Below are 21,215 nucleotides of genomic sequence, written 5' to 3' on the forward strand. Positions count from 1 at the left end.
CCACGTTGAAGCCATTTTTTTGAATACTTTTCAAATGCACCCTTATTTCCTCCTTTTAATCAATGATTTGTTCACCAGCAGTCAAACAACATGGCTTTAATGGCTGCTTTGGACCTTTCAAGCTATGTTCACAAGCAGCAAGGTGCACACACACTGTGTGTGTGTGTACAGCATGGCCCAGATGGTCTCTGTTCCGCTTGGTCGACAGAGGGGCACCAGAGACCGCCCTGTCCATGCCTGCCACCAGAGAGGGATAGTCCCGCTCGACACTTGTTACATGCAGTGAGGATGATCTCTCTATAACTGTGTGTGTGTGTCAAAGGTGAAAGACAGACTGAGTTACATACTTTGTTGTGTGAGGTCCTCCTCATGTTTAGGGACGTCTGTAGTCCACGAGCAGACCCTCCAAGGTCAATGAGAAAGGTGAACCTGCCGAAGTCACTAAATGACCTGAGTAGTGGTAATTTAAACACAAGCATTATACTAACTAAATTAGATTAAGTCATACTTACTTAATTAATTTTATACTAAATGTTATGAGGGGGTTATGGTATGTTGATTCTGTCATATCTCTTTCCAATGTACTGGTTGTTCTTGGTTCCAGTGGGAGGCACTATTAGTGCATAATTGGAGTAGGAGCTGGGTGGTGCTGGAGATGTTGTTAGATTAGTGAAAAGCATGAGCTGGCGCACATCCCAATAAGTTAGTAGAGGTGCTGACTAACAGAGAGTTAGCTGTAGGCTATAAAAATAGTTACACACTTTATATCAGGGATGGGCAACTTTGATGGGGGTGGATCTGAATTCATCATGAGGGGCCGTAGTTGCCCCCAGGTCTGCGTACAAACACATGCATTCGACCATGATTATTAAGTTAACTGGTCGATAAAATAACTTTACCAATCTAAAAACATGTTAGGTGACATGGCTTAATTGAGTGACTATCAGTGACTGACATAACAAGAGAAATACTTGGGATTCACATTTTGAAATTGCACGTTGTGTATTCTACTATTCTAACTTGCAACAGTAAGTTGAGACCTCGACTGAGTTTCCCCAAAAGTAAATATATGGTGCATTCGGAAAGTATTCTGACCCCTTCCTTTTTTTCCACATTTTGTTACGTTACAGCCCTATTCTAAAATGTATTAAAAATCATTTTTTTCCCTCATCAATCTACACACAGTACACCATAATGACAAAGCGAAAAGGTATTTAGAAATTGACAAATGTATTTAGAACAGAAATACATTATTTACATAAGTATTCAGACCCTTTGCTATGAGAATCAAAATTGAGCTCAGGTGCATCCTGTTTCCATTGATCATCCATGAGATGTTTCTACAACTTGATTGGAGTCCACCTGTGGTAAATTCAATTGATTGGGCATGATTTGAAAAGTCACACACCTGTCTATATAAGGTCCCACAGTTGACAGTGCATGTCAGAGCAAAAACCAAGCCATGAGGTCGAAGGAATTGTCCGTAGAGCTCAGAGACAGGATTGTGTCGAGGCACAGATCTGGGGAACGGTATAAAAAAATGTCTGCAGCATTGAAGGTCCCCAAGAACACAGTGGCCTCCTCCATTCTTCTATGGAAGAAGTTTGGAACTGCCAAACTGGGCAATCAAGGGAGAAGGATCTTGGTCAGGGAGGTGACCAAGAACCCAATGGTCAATCTGAGAGAGCTCTTCTTTGGAGATGGGAGAACCTTCCAGAAGGACAACCATTTCTGCAGCACTCCACCAATCAGGCCTTTTATGGTGGAGTGGCCAGACGGAAGCCACTGCTCAATACAAGGCACATGACAGCTCGCTTGGAGTTTTCCAAATCGCAACTAAAGACACTGCCCATGAGAAACAAGATTTTCTGGTCTGATAAAACCAAGATTGAACTCTTTGGCCTGAATACCAGGAGTTACGTCTGGTGGAAACCTGGCACTATCTCTACGGTGAAGCAGGGTGGTGGCGGCATCATGTTGTGGAGATGTTTTTAAGCTGCAGGGACTGGGAGACTAGTCAGAATCAAGGGAAATAGGAATGGAGACCCTTGATGCAAACCTGCTCCAGAGCGCTCAGGACCTCAGACTGGGGCGACAGTTCACCTTCCAACAGGACAATGACCCTAAGCACACAGCCAAGACAATGCAGGAGTGGCTTCGGGAAAAGTTTCTGAAGGTCCTTGAGTGGCCCAGCCAGAGCCCAGACTTGAAACTGATCGAACACATGACGTTCAGTCAATCTAGAAAATTTCAAGAACTTTACATTTTCTTCAAGTGCAGTTGCAAAAACCATCAAGCTGGCAAATGAGTTCCACCACAGGAAAGAAAGACCCAGAGTTACTTCTGCTGCAGAGGATAAGTTCATTAGTTACCAGCCTCAGAAATTGTAGCCCAAGTAAATGCTTCGGTGTTCAAGTAACAGACACATCTCAACATCAACTGTTCAGAGGAGACTGCGTGAATCAGGCCTTCATGGTCAAATTGCTACAAAGAAACCATGACTATAGGACACCAATAAGAAGGAGAGGCTTGCTTGGGCCAAGAAACACGAGCAATGGACATTAGACCGGTGGGAATCTGTCCTTTGGTCTGAGGAGTCCAAATTTGACATTTTTGGTTTACAACTGCAGTGTCTATGTGATACGCAGAGTAGGTGAACTGATGATTTCCGCATGTGTGGTTCCCACTGTGAAGCATGGAGGAGGAGGTGTAATGTTGCTTTGTTGGTGACACTGTCAATGATTTATTTAGAATTCAAGGCACACTTAACCAACATTGTTACCACAACATTCTGCAGCGATACTCCATCCCATCTGGTTTGCACTTAGTCCCACTATCATTTGTTTTTCAACAAGACAATGACCCAACACACCTCCAGGCTGTGTAAGGGCAATTTGACCAAGAATGAAAATGATGGAGCTGCATCAGATGACCTGGCCTCCACAATCACCCGACCTCAACCCAATTGAGATGGTTTGTGATGAGTTGGACCCCAGTGTGAGGGAAAAGCAGGCAACGAGAGCTCAGCATATGTGGGAACTCCTTCAAGACTGTTGGAAAAGCATTCCAGGTGAAGCTGGTTGAGAAAATGCCAAGAGTGTGCAAAGCTGTCATCAAGGCAAAGGGTGGCTACTTTGAAGAATCTAAAATATATTTTGATTTGTTTAACACTTTTTTGAGTCACTGCATTATTCCATATGTGTAAATTCATAGTCTTGATGTCTTCACTATTATTATACAATGTAGAAAATAGTAAAAAAAATTAAGAAAAACCCTTGCATGAGTGTCCAAACTTTTGACTGTGTGTTCCCTGTTTTAGGTCAGTTGGGATCACCACTTTATTTTAAGAATGTGAAATGCCAGAATAATAGTAGAGAGAATGATTTATTTCGTTCATCACATTCCCAGTGGGTCAGAAGTGCCTTTAAATTGTTTAAACTTGGGTCAAATGTTTCGGGTAGCCTTCCACAAGCTTCCCACAATAAGTTGGGTGAATTTTGGCCCATTCCTCCTTACAGAGCTTTTGTAACTGAGTCAGGTTTGTAGGCCTCCTTGCTCGCACACGCTTTTTCAGTTCTGCCTATAAATGTTTTATAGGATTGAGGTCAGGGCTTTGTGATGGCCACTCCAATACCTTGCCGTTGTTGTCCTTAAGCCATTTTGCCACAACTTTGGAAGTATGTTTGGGGTCTTTGTCCATTTGGAAGACTAATTTGCGACCAAGCTTTAACTTCCTGACTGATGTCTTGAGATGTTGCTTCAATATATCCACATAATTTTCCTGCCGCGTGATGCCATCTGTTTTGTGAAGTGCACCAGTCCCTCCTGCAGCAAGGCACGCCCACAATATGATGCTGCCACCCCGTGCTTCACTGTTGGGATGGTGTTCTTCGGCTTGCAAGCCTCCCCCTTTTTCCTCCAAACATAACAATGGTCATTATGGCCAAACAGTTCTATTTTTTTTGTTTTATCAGACCAGAGGTGATTTCTCCAAAAAGTACAATCTTTGTCTCCATGTGCAGTTGCAAACCGTAGTCTGGCTTTTTTATGGCGGTTTTGGAGCAGTGGCTTCTTCCTTTCTAAGAGGACTTTCAGGTTATATCGATATAGGACTTGTTTTACTGTGGAAATAGATACTTTTGTACCTGTTTCCTCCAGCATCTTCACAAGGTCCTTTGCTGCTGTTCTGGGATTAATTTGCACTTTTCGCACCAAAGTACGTTATTCTCTATGAGACAGAACGCGTCTCCTTCCTGAGCGGTATTAGGCACTGAGTTTGAACTTAGGCCTTGAAATACATCCACAGGTATACCTTCAATTGACTCAAATTATGTCAATTATCCTATCAGAAGCGTCTAAAGCCGTGACATAATTTTCTTGAATTTTCAAAGCTATTTAACGCCCCAGTCAACTTAGTGTATGTAAACTTCTGACCCACTGGAATTGTGATACAGTGATTTTTTTGTGAAATAATCTGTCTGTAAACAATTGTTGGGAAAATTACTTGTGTCATGCACAAAGTAGATATCCTAACCGACTTGCCAAAACTATAGTTTGCTAACAAGACATTTGTGGAGTGGTTGAAAAACGAGGTTTAATGACTCCAACCCAAGTGTACGTAAACTTCCGACTTCAACTGTGTGTTTGTTTGTGTATATTATATATCTTTTTTTATTCGAAGTCCTTCAAAAGGGCCAAGGGGCTGATGTTGCTGCTCTATATGTAATTAAAAATTACATTTAAAAATGTAATAAATTTCAACCTTCAATAAATTTAACCTTTATTGAAGTAGGCTTGTCAGTTAAGAACAAATTCTTATTTACAGTGACGGCCTACCTCGGCCAAACCTGGACAACGCTTGGCTAATTGTGCGCCTTCCTATGGGACTCCCAATCATGGCCGGATGTGATACAGCCTGGATTCGAACCAGGGTCTGTAGTCACGCCTCTAGCACGAATATGCGTTTCGGCATCACTTGGTGGTGTTAGGGATGGCAACACTCACATTTTTGATGCATGGAGGAAACATAATCAATTCTGTGCCAGAAAACATGCAAAAACCTTGAGGTTTATCTTTTTGTGTGATGGTCAGAAACATGTATTTTGTGTGATGGCCAGAAACATGTATTATGTTGTCTTGTGTTTAGTCTCATCCTTTTTCAAGGAAGAGAGTTGCACTGCTGAAGTCAATAAGATGATTTGCCGGTTGCTCTCTGCTTTGTGTCTTCTTTGGAAGTCTGTGTGTCTTGCGCGCGCGCTTTTCTGAAAGAACATATGCTGCTGTCCGTTGGAGTGTGTCGGGGGGCAGCCGGCACGTGTCGGCTCAGCAACGGGCAGCTGGTGTGTGTGTGTGCATGGGAAGGGGGTCTCCATCACCCCCATCACCCGAGACAGCAGAATCCTGCCTGACTGATGATTAGAGTCAATTGGAGTGAGTGAGTGAATGAGTGATTATGTGAGTGGGCAGGGCAGACCCAGCTAGACAGACAGAGGGCAGTGTTCACTCTTCAGTGTTGAGTGCAGATGGTGTCGGAGGGAGTCTTGAGGAGACAGCCACACTGACAGAAAGTCATCATGATGGGTGAGTGTGTGTCCTGGAGAACAACATCCACTCTGATAAGCACTGTGGTTGAAGGGGATTTTAAGAAAGAACATTTTCAAAAAAAAAAATGGTTGTTGCGTAATTAGTTCTGTCCTTTCCGTTAAAAAAAAATATGTTTTTCAGACAATGGTGAAGATTGGAGATAAATTGTAATTAGGAGGGTTGGATAGACAGTGGTGCATGTAAGAGAGGACCAGTTGAGTGAGCTTTTGGATGAATGTGTGGTCCAGAAAGTCTGTAGCACTACCTCTTAACCAGACTGCTACTAAAAACACATTTTCTTAAGTATTGCAAGTGCAGATGGATGGTAGAGGGTGTTCACTTCAAATATATATATGTATCTATATGTGTGTGTAAACTTCTGACCCACTGGAATTGTGATACAGTGCATTTTTGTGAAAAAAATCTGTCTGAACAATTGTTGGGAAAATGACTTGTGTCATGCACAAAGCAGATGTCCTTAACCGACTTGCCAAAACTATAGTTTGTTAACAAGAAATTTGTGGAGTGGTTGAAAATACAAGTTGTGCATGGTCTGGACAAATAGTGTAAACAAATGAATACATAATTTAAATCTATAAGTTCTATTTGTCCTTTAGTTGTTCATGGTTTTCCAAATGTTTCTTTTACACAATCTGACTTATAAACTGGAATAGGTGTATATTTGATGTGTTTGAGTAGAATAGAGAACGGAAAACGTGCCTTTCATTATGATGGTCTGTTAGTGAAAGCTGTCTGTACTTATTGTGGTAGAGATATGATGATGAGAGAGAGCCAATTGCCTAGATGTTTTTTTCCTAGGTATCTGTGCTCAATCATACTCACTGACTTTTGTCCATTCGTTTTCACATTTCTCTGTAAAATGCGACAATGGTACAGTTTTCCACAACAGAGTTTGTTGAGCGTGGTCTCAACCGGTGTTCCTTGTCATGGTTTATTGTTTGATCAGTTGCTGTTCCTTTCTACTGGTTTTGTATCCATTGCAAAGCCCCGTAGGGAATGAGAAGATGTTGGTGTGAGGTAGAAGGATGTAAACTGGAGATCTTGAGGGGCTCAATCCATTGGAACATGAGGATAGATGGATCATCGGGCCTCGGAAATTGTGGTGGAAAACTCTCATGGCAGTTCATTTTGACCTCTCTTGTTGTCCCTCGCTCCCTTTTCATCGTTCTCTCTCTCAAGTGAAGGCTAACTGTGTACCCCTATTGGCTGTCTTTCAATGCTGTGTGTCCTTGCTGTATTTGTATAGTTTTTCCCCCATTACTGTACTGTAGAATATTACACCCGGAGTCGCAAAATAGATATTCGTTATTTTCTTGGTTTGTGGAAGTACATAAGCAGTAACACTGAACGTCATGGTTCATGGTTACTTGGTTCTCATTCATTTCAGTCTCTTTTTACGCCCCCCTGTTTTTTTCCCCCAGGTTGTTCACGAGTATTTACAGTTTATCCACACTTTTGTTTAGTTTGTACATTTTTACTTCACATTTGTTTCAGTTTTATATGGCCTCGTACTTGAATATTGTGTTTTTAAAAAGTATACTCTTTGACAGTAGGACGTCCAGTTTCTTTTAGTTTAAACATTCTTTTCTTGAGTTCCTTTGAATCCACACATTGATGAATAGGGTTAACGTTATCCCAGGTATCTGAAACCCATGGTTGGATGAACAGGAGCCGTCAGCAAATTCTAGATTCTCCACAAATTCTTCCCTCCAGAGTGGACGTCAGCTAAACCTTAATAGCAAAATAGAAGCCCAGTAGGTCATCTTCTCTCAAAGACAATCAAAAGAGACAGATAGCAGAACTAACTGCGTCAGCCTTACTTAACCAGCATCTTTTAGTGTTTCTGTCAGAGAGCCACCACCAAGGGGGAGCGGGGCACGCTTGGTGACATCAGACGCGTGGCGACATTAAACCAAAAGGGGGAGCGGGGGACGCGTGGCAACATTAGACCAAAAGGGGGAGCGGGGGACGCGTGGCGACATTAGACCAAAAGGGGGAGCGGGGGACGCGTGGCAACATTAGACCAAAAGGGGGAGCGGGGGACGCGTGGCGACATTAGACCAAAAGGGGGAGCGGGGGACGCGTGGCGACATTAGACCAAAAGGGGGAGCGGGGGACGCGTGGCAACATTAGACCAAAAGGGGGAGCGGGGGACGCGTGGCGACATTAGACCAAAAGGGGGAGCGGGGGACGCGTGGCAACATTAGACCAAAAGGGGGAGCGGGGGACGCGTGGCGACATTAGACCAAAAGGGGGAGCGGGGGACGCGTGGCGACATTGGACCAAAAGGGGGAGCGGGGGACGCGTGGCGACATTAGACCAAAAGGGGGAGCGGGGAACGCGTGGCGACATTGGACCAAAAGGGGGAGCGGGGGACGCGTGGCGACATTAGACCAAAAGGGGGAGCGGGGAACGCGTGGCGACATTGGACCAAAAGGGGGAGCGGGGGACGCGTGGCGACATTAGACCAAAAGGGGGAGCGGGGGACGCGTGGCGACATTAGACCAAAAGGGGGAGCGGGGGACGCGTGGCGACATTAGACCAAAAGGGGGAGCGGGGAACGCGTGGCGACATTAGACCAAAAGGGGGAGCGGGGAACGCGTGGCGACATTAGACCAAAAGGGGGAGCGGGGGACGCGTGGCGACATTAGACCAAAAGGGGGAGCGGGGAACGCGTGGCGACATTAGACCAAAAGGGGGAGCGGGGGACGCGTGGCGACATTAGACCAAAAGGGGGAGCGGGGAACGCGTGGCGACATTAGACCAAAAGGGGGAGCGGGGAACGCGTGGCGACATTAGACCAAAAGGGGGAGCGGGGAACGCGTGGCGACATTAGACCAAAAGGGGGAGCGGGGGACGCGTGGCGACATTAGACCAAAAGGGGGAGCGGGGGACGCGTGGCGACATTAGACCAAAAGGGGGAGCGGGGGACGCGTGGCGACATTAGACCAAAAGGGGGAGCGGGGGACGCGTGGCGACATTAGACCAAAAGGGGGAGCGGGGGACGCGTGGCGACATTAGACCAAAAGGGGGAGCGGGGGACGCGTGGCGACATTAGACCAAAAGGGGGAGCGGGGGACGCGTGGCGACATTAGACCAAAAGGGGGAGCGGGGGACGCGTGGCGACATTAGACCAAAAGGGGGAGCGGGGAACGCGTGGCGACATTAGACCAAAAGGGGGAGCGGGGAACGCGTGGCGACATTAGACCAAAAGGGGGAGCGGGGGACGCGTGGCGACATTAGACCAAAAGGGGGAGCGGGGGACGCGTGGCGACATTAGACCAAAAGGGGGAGCGGGGAACGCGTGGCGACATTAGACCAAAAGGGGGAGCGGGGGACGCGTGGCGACATTAGACCAAAAGGGGGAGCGGGGGACGCGTGGCGACATTAGACCAAAAGGGGGAGCGGGGGACGCGTGGCGACATTAGACCAAAAGGGGGAGCGGGGAACGCGTGGCGACATTAGACCAAAAGGGGGAGCGGGGAACGCGTGGCGACATTAGACCAAAAGGGGGAGCGGGGAACGCGTGGCGACATTAGACCAAAAGGGGGAGCGGGGGACGCGTGGCGACATTAGACCAAAAGGGGGAGCGGGGGACGCGTGGCGACATTAGACCAAAAGGGGGAGCGGGGGACGCGTGGCGACATTAGACCAAAAGGGGGAGCGGGGGACGCGTGGCGACATTAGACCAAAAGGGGGAGCGGGGGACGCGTGGCGACATTAGACCAAAAGGGGGAGCGGGGGACGCGTGGCGACATTAGACCAAAAGGGGGAGCGGGGGACGCGTGGCGACATTAGACCAAAAGGGGGAGCGGGGGACGCGTGGCGACATTGGACCAAAAGGGGGAGCGGGGGACGCGTGGCGACATTAGACCAAAAGGGGGAGCGGGGGACGCGTGGCGACATTAGACCAAAAGGGGGAGCGGGGGACGCGTGGCGACATTAGACCAAAAGGGGGAGCGGGGGACGCGTGGCGACATTAGACCAAAAGGGGGAGCGGGGGACGCGTGGCGACATTAGACCAAAAGGGGGAGCGGGGGACGCGTGGCGACATTGGACCAAAAGGGGGAGCGGGGGACGCGTGGCGACATTAGACCAAAAGGGGGAGCGGGGGACGCGTGGCGACATTAGACCAAAAGGGGGAGCGGGGGACGCGTGGCGACATTAGACCAAAAGGGGGAGCGGGGGACGCGTGGCGACATTGGACCAAAAGGGGGAGCGGGGGACGCGTGGCGACATTAGACCAAAAGGGGGAGCGGGGGACGCGTGGCGACATTAAACCAAAAGGGGGAGCGGGGGACGCGTGGCGACATTAGACCAAAAGGAAACTAAACACAACAAAAGGAGGAGGACAAAGGCTCCGGTGTTTCCCTAGAGTGAGGAACAAGAGGATTAGGCAGATGTTTTTTTGGAGGGAGAGAGTTTGTGTGTGTGTGCGCGTGTGCGCACACGCGCACTTCCATTCTGATGCGCAAAGGTCCAGCTCGGGACCCAGGCGCCCTCTGCTCAGCAGGGTATAAGCCCAAATACAAACAAGGTTTTGGGCGGAGAGGGGGCAGAGGGGGCCCAGAGGGCAAGAAACTTATGAGGGATGGGCTCTTCTTTTCAACAGGGTCTCCCTAGACAGCACTCAGTTAACCCTGCTACCCAGGTGGGGGAGGGCCATGGCTGTGTGTCTCTGTGGGGGTTTGGCGCGTGTGTGTGTGTGTGAGATTCTTTGACAGAGATTTTTGTGAGTGATGGGCAAACGTGTGTCAGAGTAAAGAGAAAGGAGGGAGGTGGAGAGCCTATTGCAGAACATAATGTATGTGATTATGAAGCAGGATGGCTAATAGTGTGACCACAGACACACACACACACTGTCCTATTTGATTCGCACAACATACGACTTCTAAGTTGACTTGTCTGCTTTATAGTGACCATTTCTTGTGTTGCTCAATTTTATATTGGATATTATAGCCTAAGCTTCACTGCAACAATAATAGTATCGCCTTTGTTTTAGTAGGGATCAAAACAATTAAAGTACAAATACATCTTGGAACAGAATATCTTTAAACAACACATTCTATATTTAATGAAAAGTGCTATATAAAATATATTTTTTTTACTCCTGCCTCAGAATTGTAAAGCCACTGAATTTGTGTTTCTGCCTAACAGCCTAGCTACTTAGGTTGCTACAAAGCTGAGGAATGGAGCTGGAGAAATGTAACTAAATTCATAGTGTGAAAGTCTAAAGTCCATCTCTCTTCCCAGGCTTCTATGCAGACCACGGTCTCCATGCTGAACCGAGCGATGGGATGGGTAAGTGAAAGACTCCTTATTTCACTAGAATATATTCAGCACAGAGATCCAATCTGTCGTGTGTGTGTGTGTGTGTCTACCGTGCCTCTACTTGTTAAATTGTAATTTAACACACAGATTCGATTTGAATTACAACCTGAGTATAATGGTTCACTGTGGTAAATGACATTTTGTCTGGTGAGGGATTGTAGTTGCAGTAGTCTAACTGGCACCATCTGGTGTTGAGTCCTAATTGTAGTTTCTGGTTACCTGTGTTGGGGGAGAAACTCCAGTGATTACAAGATCTTTCAACTTATTTTCAAAGTCTTTTGCTCATAGGGATACTTTTTAAAACCTGTTTTGTAATGTAGCACAAACCTTTTCCTCAGATAGACGGTGGTATTTCTCTGGCACCTTTCCCGATTCTTAGGGGTTGGGTTAAATGCGGAAGACACATTTCAGTTGAAGGCATTCAGTTGTACAATCTGACTAGGTATCCCCCTTCCCTTTCCTTATCCAGTGCCATTCTGTATTGTCATGCAGAACTGTAGCTCACAACTGTGTACAAAGTGAATGTGTATCTGCTGAATGTGTATTTGAGTCCTCTGAATCGCTCAAATGCAATACATAAGTAGCACAAGGTGATCAAATGTGAAAACAATCTGCATACATTTTTTAAACTTTTAAATGAATTATATATTTTCAATGATTAATGGGTATATATATATATCATTGAATCATTGAATATATATATATATATATATATATATATATATATTTTATACTTATATAATATCTTCTAGAAGATAAATATCTTCTAAATGCCACATGAGGTAAGTTCATCATTCATTCATTCATTCATTCATTCATTCATTCATTCTCAGAACCCCAAATATGCACTGCATGAATGAATTAATGCAATTTTATTTTCGTTTCCAAATGACAACCCATCCCTTATGGGATGACTTGACACATAAATAAACATTAGAATAATTCACTGCATAATGCGTTCTCTGCATTTGAACTTTAATTGTAAAAACTCAAAACATTGTTTAAACTACAATTTGTCTATAATCTTTGCATCCGTAGCTCTGTCTATGATTGGTTACTTTTCTCCAGCCCCATCCCTCAGCTGTTTACCAAAATAGTGGCAGGGGGCCCTCTTTTTTTATTGTAGTATCTTGTCCCTTTAAGAATGCACTCTCATCAGGTACTCCTTGGTTTGTGTGAACCGCCTGCCCTTCTGTAAACTTGATTGATTTTCTCTGCAGTGGTGCTATTCTATTGATGTTTAAAATCAAATCAATTTAATTTGTCATATATGCTGAATACAACAGGTGTAGACTTGACTGTGAAATGCTTACTTACAATGCATAGTTGAAAAGTTAGAAAATAGTACCAAAATAAATGACAATAACGAGGCTATATACACGGAGTACCGGTACTGTCAATTTGCAGGGGTACGAGGTGGTTGAGGTTTCTCCATGGAAGGGTATGGAGGTTACTCAGCATGAGCTTTGTTCAGGCTTTGTTCCTCCCTTTAGGTAAAAACCTGCTTGACCATTTAGTTCAAAAGGAGATTGTGAGGTATCAAAGATTTTAAAATCAAATTCACCATTATCTACTACGGTACAGTACCTTCAGAAAGTATTCATACTCCTTGACTTACTCTACATTTTGTTGTTACAACCTCAAAATGTATTAAATAGTTTTTTTCCCACCCATCTACACACAAGACCCAATAATGACAATGTGAAAATATGTTTTTAGATTTTTGGGGGAAATGTATTGAAAATTAAATACAGAAATATCTCAGAAATATCTTGTTTACATAAGTATTCACACCCCTTTGCTATGACTCTCCAAATTGAGCTTGGGTGCATCCAATTTCCTTCACTCATCCTTGATGAAAACTTGATTGGATTCCACCTGTGGCCAATTCAATTGTTTGGCCATGATTTAGAATGAAACACACCTGTCTATATAAGGTCCCACAGTTGACAGTGTATGTCCGTGCAGAAACTATAACATGAAGTCCAATGAACTTTCAGTAGATCTCAGAGATAGAATTGTGATGAGGCAGATATCTGGGGAAGGGTACAAAACTATTTCTAGAGTGTTTCCACGAGTACAGTGGTCTCCATTATTGGGAAATGGAAAATAAATATGGAACTTCCCAGACTGCCTAAAGCTGTCTGTCTGACCAAGCAGAAACCGGGCAAGAATGACCTTGGTCAGGGAGGTGACCAAGAACCCAATGACCACTCTGACAAAATGACAGAGTTCCTTGGCTGAGATGGGAGAACCAGCCAGAAGGACAACAGTCTCTACACCACTTCACCAATCTGGGCTTCGTGGGAGAGTGGTCAGACGGAAGCCACTCCTGAGAAAAAGGCGCATGACAGCACACCTGGAGTTTGCAAAAAGGCAGGTGGAAGACTGAGCGCATAAGGCAAAAGGTTCTGGGGAATGATGAGACAAAAATGTAACTCTTTGGCCTGAATGCCTAGCACTATGTCTGGAGAAAACCAGGCACAGCTCATCACCCATCTAACACCATCCCTACCGTGAAGCATGGTGGTGGCAGTATCATGCTATGAGGATGCTTTTCAGCAGCAGGGCCTGGGAAACTGGTAAGGATAGAGGGAACAATGAATGGAGCCAAATACAGGCAAATCCTTGATGAGAACCTGCTTCAGAGTGCAAATGACCTTAGACTGGGGTGAAGATTTACACTACTGTTCAAAAGCTTTGGGTCACTTAGAAATGTCCTTGATTTTGAAAGAAAAGCTAGATACAATTGTCCATTAAAATAACATCAGAAATACAGTGTAGACATTGTTAATGTTGTAAATGACTGTTGTACCTTGAAAAGGCAGATTCTTGTTATTTTTATGGAATATCTACATAGGCATACAGAGGCCCATTATCAGCAACCATCACTCCTGTGTTTTGGGTTTCAGAAGAAAGTTATTTGTTTCTGGCCATTTTGAGTCTGTAATCGAACCCACAAATGCTGATGCTCCAGATACTCTACTAGTCTAAAGAAGGCCAGTTGAAATGCTTATTTAATCAGACAACAGTTTTCAGCTGTGCTAACATAATTGCAAAAGGGTTTTCTAATGATCAATTAGCCTTTTAAAATTAAAAACTTGAATTAGCTAACACAACACATGGGAACACAGGAGTGATGGTTGCCTCTGTACGCCTATGTAGATATTCCATAAAAAAATCTGCTGTTTCCAGCTACAATAGTCATTTACAACATTAGCAATGTCTACACTGTATTTCTGCTCAATTTTATGTTATTTTAATGGACCAAAAGTTAGCTTTTCTTTCAAAAACAACATTTCTAAGTGACCCCAAACTTTTGAACAGGAGTGTACATTCCACAGGACAATGACACAAAGCATACAGCTAAAGCCACGCAAGAATGGCTTCAGAACAAGAGTGTGAAATTCCTTGAATGGCCCAGCCAAAGCCCAGACTTAAATCCCATTGAAAATCTGTGGAAAGACTTGAAGATTGCTGCTACATCTAACTTAAAAGACCTTGTGAAAATCTGCAAGGAAGAATAGGAGAAAATCCCCAAATCCAGATGTGCAAAATTGATAGACATACCCAAGATGACTCAAAACTGTAGTCATCGCCATAGGTGCTTCTACAAAGTATTGACTCAGGGGTCTTAATGCTTATGTAAATGAGATATTTATGTTTTTATTTTCAATACATTTGCAAACAGTTCTATAAACATGTTTTCACCTGGTCATTATGGGGTATTGTTTGTAGATTGGTGAGATTGTTCTAAATTCACTTTGAATTCAGACTGTAACACAACAAAATGTGGATTAAGTCAAGGGGTATGAATACTTTCTGAAGGCACTGTATTCTAGTTAAAGCCCCCCATATCAATGTAACTTTATTCATTAGAGTTAATCAATTTACATTTGTCAGAATATTCTAAACTTATAGCAGCTATAAAGAGAGAATTTGAGCGTGAGTTGAAAACATCAAAACAACGTTTCCCAACGTACTCTGGTAGTTTTGGTGTGGTAAATTGTTGTAACACTTTCTGAAAGGACTGTACATGTTAGTGTGTAGTTTTAGGCCTTGTTGTAGGCCTCTACTGTTAGCACTTTCCTAGATGATCTATCAGTATGGATTTAATTCAACTCCCGAGTGGTGCAGCGGTCTAAGGCACAACATCTCCGTGCTAGAGGCGTCATTACAGACCCTGGTTCAAGGGGAGGGTTTGGCCAGGGGTAAGCCGTCATTGTAAAATATGAATTTGTTCTTAACTGACTTGCCTCGTTAAATAAAGGTAAAAAACTGTTTCATCACTCTTGTAGAATTCACATGTGTTTGTAGACTGACTGAGATCACCGCTAGGGGGAGGCATACCACTGCTGGAGTCAAATAATGAAAGCTGCACTCACATGGGCCAGGAGAGAAACAGTCTACTTCAGAATCCTCAGTATGGCAGTTATAGGACATCAATGTTTCACTGAAGAATAAAGAATGAATATAGATATAACGAAGAACAGCTCACATGTCCTCAGACATTGCTTGTTAGTATTGCTCGTCATCTTAAATGCCTCTTATAGCCTTTCCCTTTGGACAGTTGGGATACTTTAGGTCCATTCCAAATGACATGAGAGACAAAATACCTTCAATAATCAGTTGGACAAAAAATGATTGATGTTACTATTGCACTCTTAACGTGACCCTGAGCTAGCCCTCTCCATCTCCTCTGTATTGCTTCTGATCAGTGCTGCAGTTCTAATCTCCTACTAGGTGGCATAGCTGAGCTAACCAGTTAAGACATAAATACATAACTAAAAAAACAAATGGATGAGCAATGGAATGGAGATTTCTTATAGGGGTAGAGGAGGATTGATGGGAGTGAGGGCTTAAGATGAGGAGGAAAGAAGATGAGTAAGAGAGTAAAGGAAGAGGGTGAGAAAGAAGGACAGGTGGAAATAGGAGTGCAGGAGGAGAGATGGTGTGTGTGTGCATGCACGTGTGTTTGTGCTCCTACACGTGTGTGTGAAGGGAGGCGTTTGGCCCAAGCGGGTGTGAGGTGAGCGCCTCACAGGGGTTGTCAGGTGTCCGGACGCATTTGGCCAGGCTGCGTTTCCTCTCCGTCATGCTGTCACGCCGCGTTAGGCCCCCGTCAGCCAACTAGGGCCCATAGCCACAAAGGACTGGCATGACCAACCACCCACCGCTACCCACCGCATGAGTCTCCAACCATAGCTGTGTCTTTCTTTCTTTCTCTCTATTTCTCTCATTCTTTCTCAAATCATTTTTCTTTCTTTCTCAAATTATTTATAGTTTTTTCTTTTGGTCCTTCTCTCTCCCTCCCCATCTGTCTTTCTTTCTCCTTCTGTTAGTCGTTACATATTTCTCTCAATCTTTTTAATTTTCACTGTCTCCCATTTTCTCTCCCAATTACTTCTCCCCACATTCTCACTTTATCCTGTCAGTCTTTCTTTCTTGACCTTCCACTTTCTCTCTCCCTGTCTCCCTTCTCCACTGAGAGAAAGTAGGGCACCCTAGGGCATGGGGGGGAGACTGTGACATCCACAGCCGTGGGTGTAAACTGACCCTCCACAGCCTTGGGTGCAAACTGACCCTCCACAGCCTTGGGTGCAAACTGACCCTCCACAGCCTTGGGTGCAAACTGACCCTCCACAGCCTTGGGTGCAAACTGACCCTCCACAGCCTTGGGTGCAAACTGACCCTCCACAGCCTTGGGTGCTAACTGATCCTCCACAGCCTTGGGTGCAAACTGACCCTCCACAGCCTTGGGTGCAAACTGACCCTCCACAGCCTTGGGTGCAAACTGACCCTCCACAGCCTTGGGTGCAAACTGACCCTCCACAGCCTTGGGTGCAAACTGACCCTCCACAGCCTTGGGTGCAAACTGACCCTCCACAACCTTGGGTGCAAACTGGTAATTCACAGCAGTCAGAAGCAATGTGCTCAATGTGGAATCTATCAGGCTTATTTTTGTTTGTATCAAAGTTGAAATAAAAACTCTGTCCCACTCAAGCTTTATTCTAATAATAATTGTCACAAATGTAGCTGTCCCGTCCTGGGTATACATAGTATTGTATAATTTTGTTCTACCCAGCCCGAACATACATCAGGAGTATTAGTGCTGCAGTATTTTGCATTCCCACGACTGGATGAATTACTACAGTCCTTTCATTCCTGAAACATCCATGATGTCTTCCATTCCCATATCAGTGAAAATAAGGGGTCAAGAGGTGCCAGTGAAGCCATAGGCAATGGTGTACACATGAACAGACACACAAAGACAATGCATCTCTTACTTCAAACGTCTTTGACCATCTGAACTTTTGACCAGCGCTATTCCCACAGGCTTGCTGCTGTCCTTTCACAACAGGGTGACGGTTAGGTTAAGGGTTGAGAGTCCAATGTTAAGGTACAGGTTCACATGAAGTTCAAATGTTCTTCTCTCTTTCTTTTCCAGTCTCTCTTCCTTACCCCTCCTTTTACTCTCTCGTTTACTAGGTCGGGGGGGGGGGGGGGGGGGGGGGGGGGGCGGCGGCAAGAGGTTAGTAGTTTTGAACCTCCGTATCTCCCGTCACCTGTGACACGCACGCACATACGCACGCACACACACACACACACACACACACTGGGTAGATTAGTGGTCGATGTATACCTTTGGGAGGCAGGACTAACTGAAGCAGTAGGGCCAGGGGGGGAGGGGGGAGGGAGTTGACCCCACCCCCCACCCACAGAACTGTAAACTCTCCAGGCCACAGAAAGGGCAGCATTGTTGGTCCTGAGTGGAATAATAGATTTATGGCCCAGGGCCCAATTAGGTTGTAAAATGGAACTGTGGCTTTCAAAACACCATCTTCTTTGACCCTTCCTCTCTCTCTGACTCACACACACACACACACACACAACCCACTGACCGCCGTAACCCCTCTTTCACCTTTTCAACTTTACCCATGATGCCTCTGGGTTGGAGCCAGGAAGTGTGCACCCCCTGCTGAGATAGAAGGGGTGAGGTTTGGGTCAAAAGGTGAAGGGGTGAGCATGGTCTGTTCAGCTGGGCTCAGTTTGCTAACAGTGAGGATGGACATCCAAAGAGCCATAGATGCCTTGTTGGCAAGGCTGGATAGCCAGGGTCAAAAGGATGAACGCTGGAGAGGCAGACTTTTTTTTTTTTTTTAAGTTGCTCTCTTCACCTCCTTACCTATGATTATAGTTCAACTTGACATAAAAATGTGTAAGTAGATATCTTGTGCAAATCTGTTGTTGTCGATTTGATTTAAGTTCAAGTTAACTGCACAGATCTCAAGTTAGGTTTTGTCCCCTCTGACCTTTCCTTCTGAGAATTCTGAATTGAATTGTTCGTCTGTCAGTTGCTCTGCAGTATCAGACTCTTACAGCTACAGATAACAGCTCAAACTCTCTCCATCCATCTTGTCATCAAGAGTCAGTGTCTCTGTGGCTGATACAGCGACATACTAAACTTCACAGTCCTGCATATCCTCCTCTGGACTGAGGATTCAAGCCGAACACGGATTTGGACAATGCGCCATTTTAAATGTAATTTCTGATTGAGCCGACAGATTGTCATTGTCAGAATTTGTCAGAATTTTCAATCCCAATGATGTTAATTCAACACTCACTATAGCTTTGACCAATTCCTAGAGGTTGTAAGGCCCTGGTTAATAGAAGAATTTAGACAAAAGTCCCAGTCTGCAATAGATCAATACTTTATTCAGAGAGTACTCTGACTTCAAAATGAGAACACAATCTTTTTACACACACACACACACACACACATCAGTAGAAACTCCATCTCTCCCCAGGCGGGCTGCATCCCTCCGCAATACTAACACGTAGTTTCTCATTATCTTCTGCAAGCCTTGCCACCTCCAACAGCCACTCCCCTACCCAGGTTGGGGAGGCCTCTTTCCTGTTATTGGTTTGAGTTATCACAAGTCGACAATTCAGTTAGCCTTGAATGTCTCAACTATACCCAGCTCATATTGCAAAATAGTAACACAATGGCCTAGTCACACACATTATTGAATTATGACTCTAGCACATTTCATACAATTATATGGTTTCAGGGTGGAATACTTTAGTCATTATTTTAAACATATAAATTCCTTTATCACAGATGCAGCGTTTACTGTGAATGTGGTCTCCGCAAACATGGGAACATAGCCATCAAAACATGCATTGCAGACGGATTGAATCCCCGCCTTAGTTCGCACACAATAACAGTCCACAACACTAACATAAACAGGCCACAGCATCAGCACTAAACAAGGGGAGAGCAGGAGGAGAGGCAGTCGGCAGCAGCATTCATATTGATGAGGAGTGGTGAAACACTGCTACTGTGAATTAACCCCCTGAGTAATGATTTATGAACCCATGCTGCGAATTGGAATCAACCAACACTGATTAGTCATATCTGATGGGTGTAAGTGAGTTCATAAATTTGGGCAGCGAAAGGCCAAGAAGAGGAATGAAGGAAGGGAGAGAGGGGGAGAAGTAGGACTAAGCAGGGTGTGCCTCAGTAGTCTAAATTGGCTTCCTCTCCTTGTTTTATCTTCTTCGTCTGCACTAATCTGAAAACACAAGGCTTGGTTAAAGCAGAATAGAGGATAACGACAATAACCCATACTGTCACCTGTCAAGGTATCTACTGGAGTATCAGTGCAGACTGCAGATTGAGGAAAGGAGACGAGGGTAGTGCCATTTTTTACTATTGAGACGCACCACTAGGGATCTTCCTCAATACTTATTTTCTCTTTCTTGTATTGGAGGAGAAGATCTGAGTTCCTCTTCTTGGATTGGAACCTCTCCTCCAATGTGTTTTGAGAAGGAGATGAGACAGGACAAGAGATGTAGAGATGAGGAATCGAGGAAAGGCGAATTGAGAAGGAGATAAGGATGAGCAAAAGAAGGTGCTGTAGTAATGTAGCCATTTTGACCCCAATCTCTCTTGCTTACACACAGAAAGAAACACACACGTCACCCCCTTCTGTTAAATACATTATTTGTGTCCCCTCTCTTCCACACACTGTATGCCGAGGCCCACAAACACAACAACAACATGCTTCTCCATCCCAAAGGCTCCCCTATAATCTTAGGCAGCCTGTCTGTCTGCTTCCAACTCCATTCCCCTCAGTTTCCATGGAGACAGGGCTCTGCCAGCCAATACCAATAGCCCCCTTGAGCCGCTGTGACCAATGGGATTAGGGTATGATGCGGCGGTAAATCTGGGGGGTGGGCAAGGCTGGGTTGCACCAGGCTGTCGTGAGGGTTGATAGTGTTTTTTTGTGTAGTGCTGCTGGCCCTATGGGGTATGTGTGTGGGGAGCACAGGGCAACGGATGGGTTTGGGGCAGGGCTGTGTGTTATGGGGGAATACTTGGTGACTCTTTGGTTTAGAGGCATAGTTGTATGGCAAGGCCATGATGGTTCCCTCTTACATGCTAGACCCTTCTTCTTGGCTACTAGTTGCACTGTTAATACCATGGGTGGGCATATAATAATAATAATAATAATAATAATAATAATAATAATAATAATAATAATAATATGGTTAATGTAATGCGCTCTTCAGAAGAATCTAACGCTTAATACACACTCACTTTCAGAAACCTAGTTACAAAATCCTTGTGAACACTTTTTATTTGAATGCTATTATTGCAGATTCAACTCTGATCTCACAGCACATAAACATGTTATCTCTCGACCATGGCTCTGCACTGAAAAACATATTCAATATACTGCACATTGCTACACTACCTTCCATTTTGAAAAGAGAAACTTAGAGGGTTACAGAAGGGTTCACGTAAAGTGTTACTCTTATGAAACCACACAGTTGATCGCCATTGTGTAACTGGCTTCTATTGTCTTCTTTATGTCTTAGGGTGTGTGCTAGATGGCACCCTGATCCTATTCACTATAGTGTAGTGCTCTAAATAGGGAATAGGGTGCTATTTGGGAAGTAACCGTATTGTCCATCTGCCCTCGGCTTGGAGCTAACCAACTGGAAAGAATACCCCTCACAGGCCATGGTTGTGCGTAATAAACCAAAATAGTTGACACTGGATTGAAGGGAATATTTCAGTACTGTACAGCTCGGTGCGAAGAGGGAACAGTGTTGCACTGAACTGCCACTTTCTCTCTCATGGATTTTAGTACACACATATCAGTACACACAGAGACACGTAGACACGCACACACTCTTTACCCCGCCACCCTTTCAATTCAAGTGGCTTTATTGGCATGGGAAACATATGTTAACATTGCCAAAGCAAGTGA

Source organism: Oncorhynchus clarkii, chromosome 5 (genome assembly GCF_045791955.1).
Source record: "Oncorhynchus clarkii lewisi isolate Uvic-CL-2024 chromosome 5, UVic_Ocla_1.0, whole genome shotgun sequence".
NCBI lineage: Eukaryota > Metazoa > Chordata > Actinopteri > Salmoniformes > Salmonidae > Oncorhynchus > Oncorhynchus clarkii.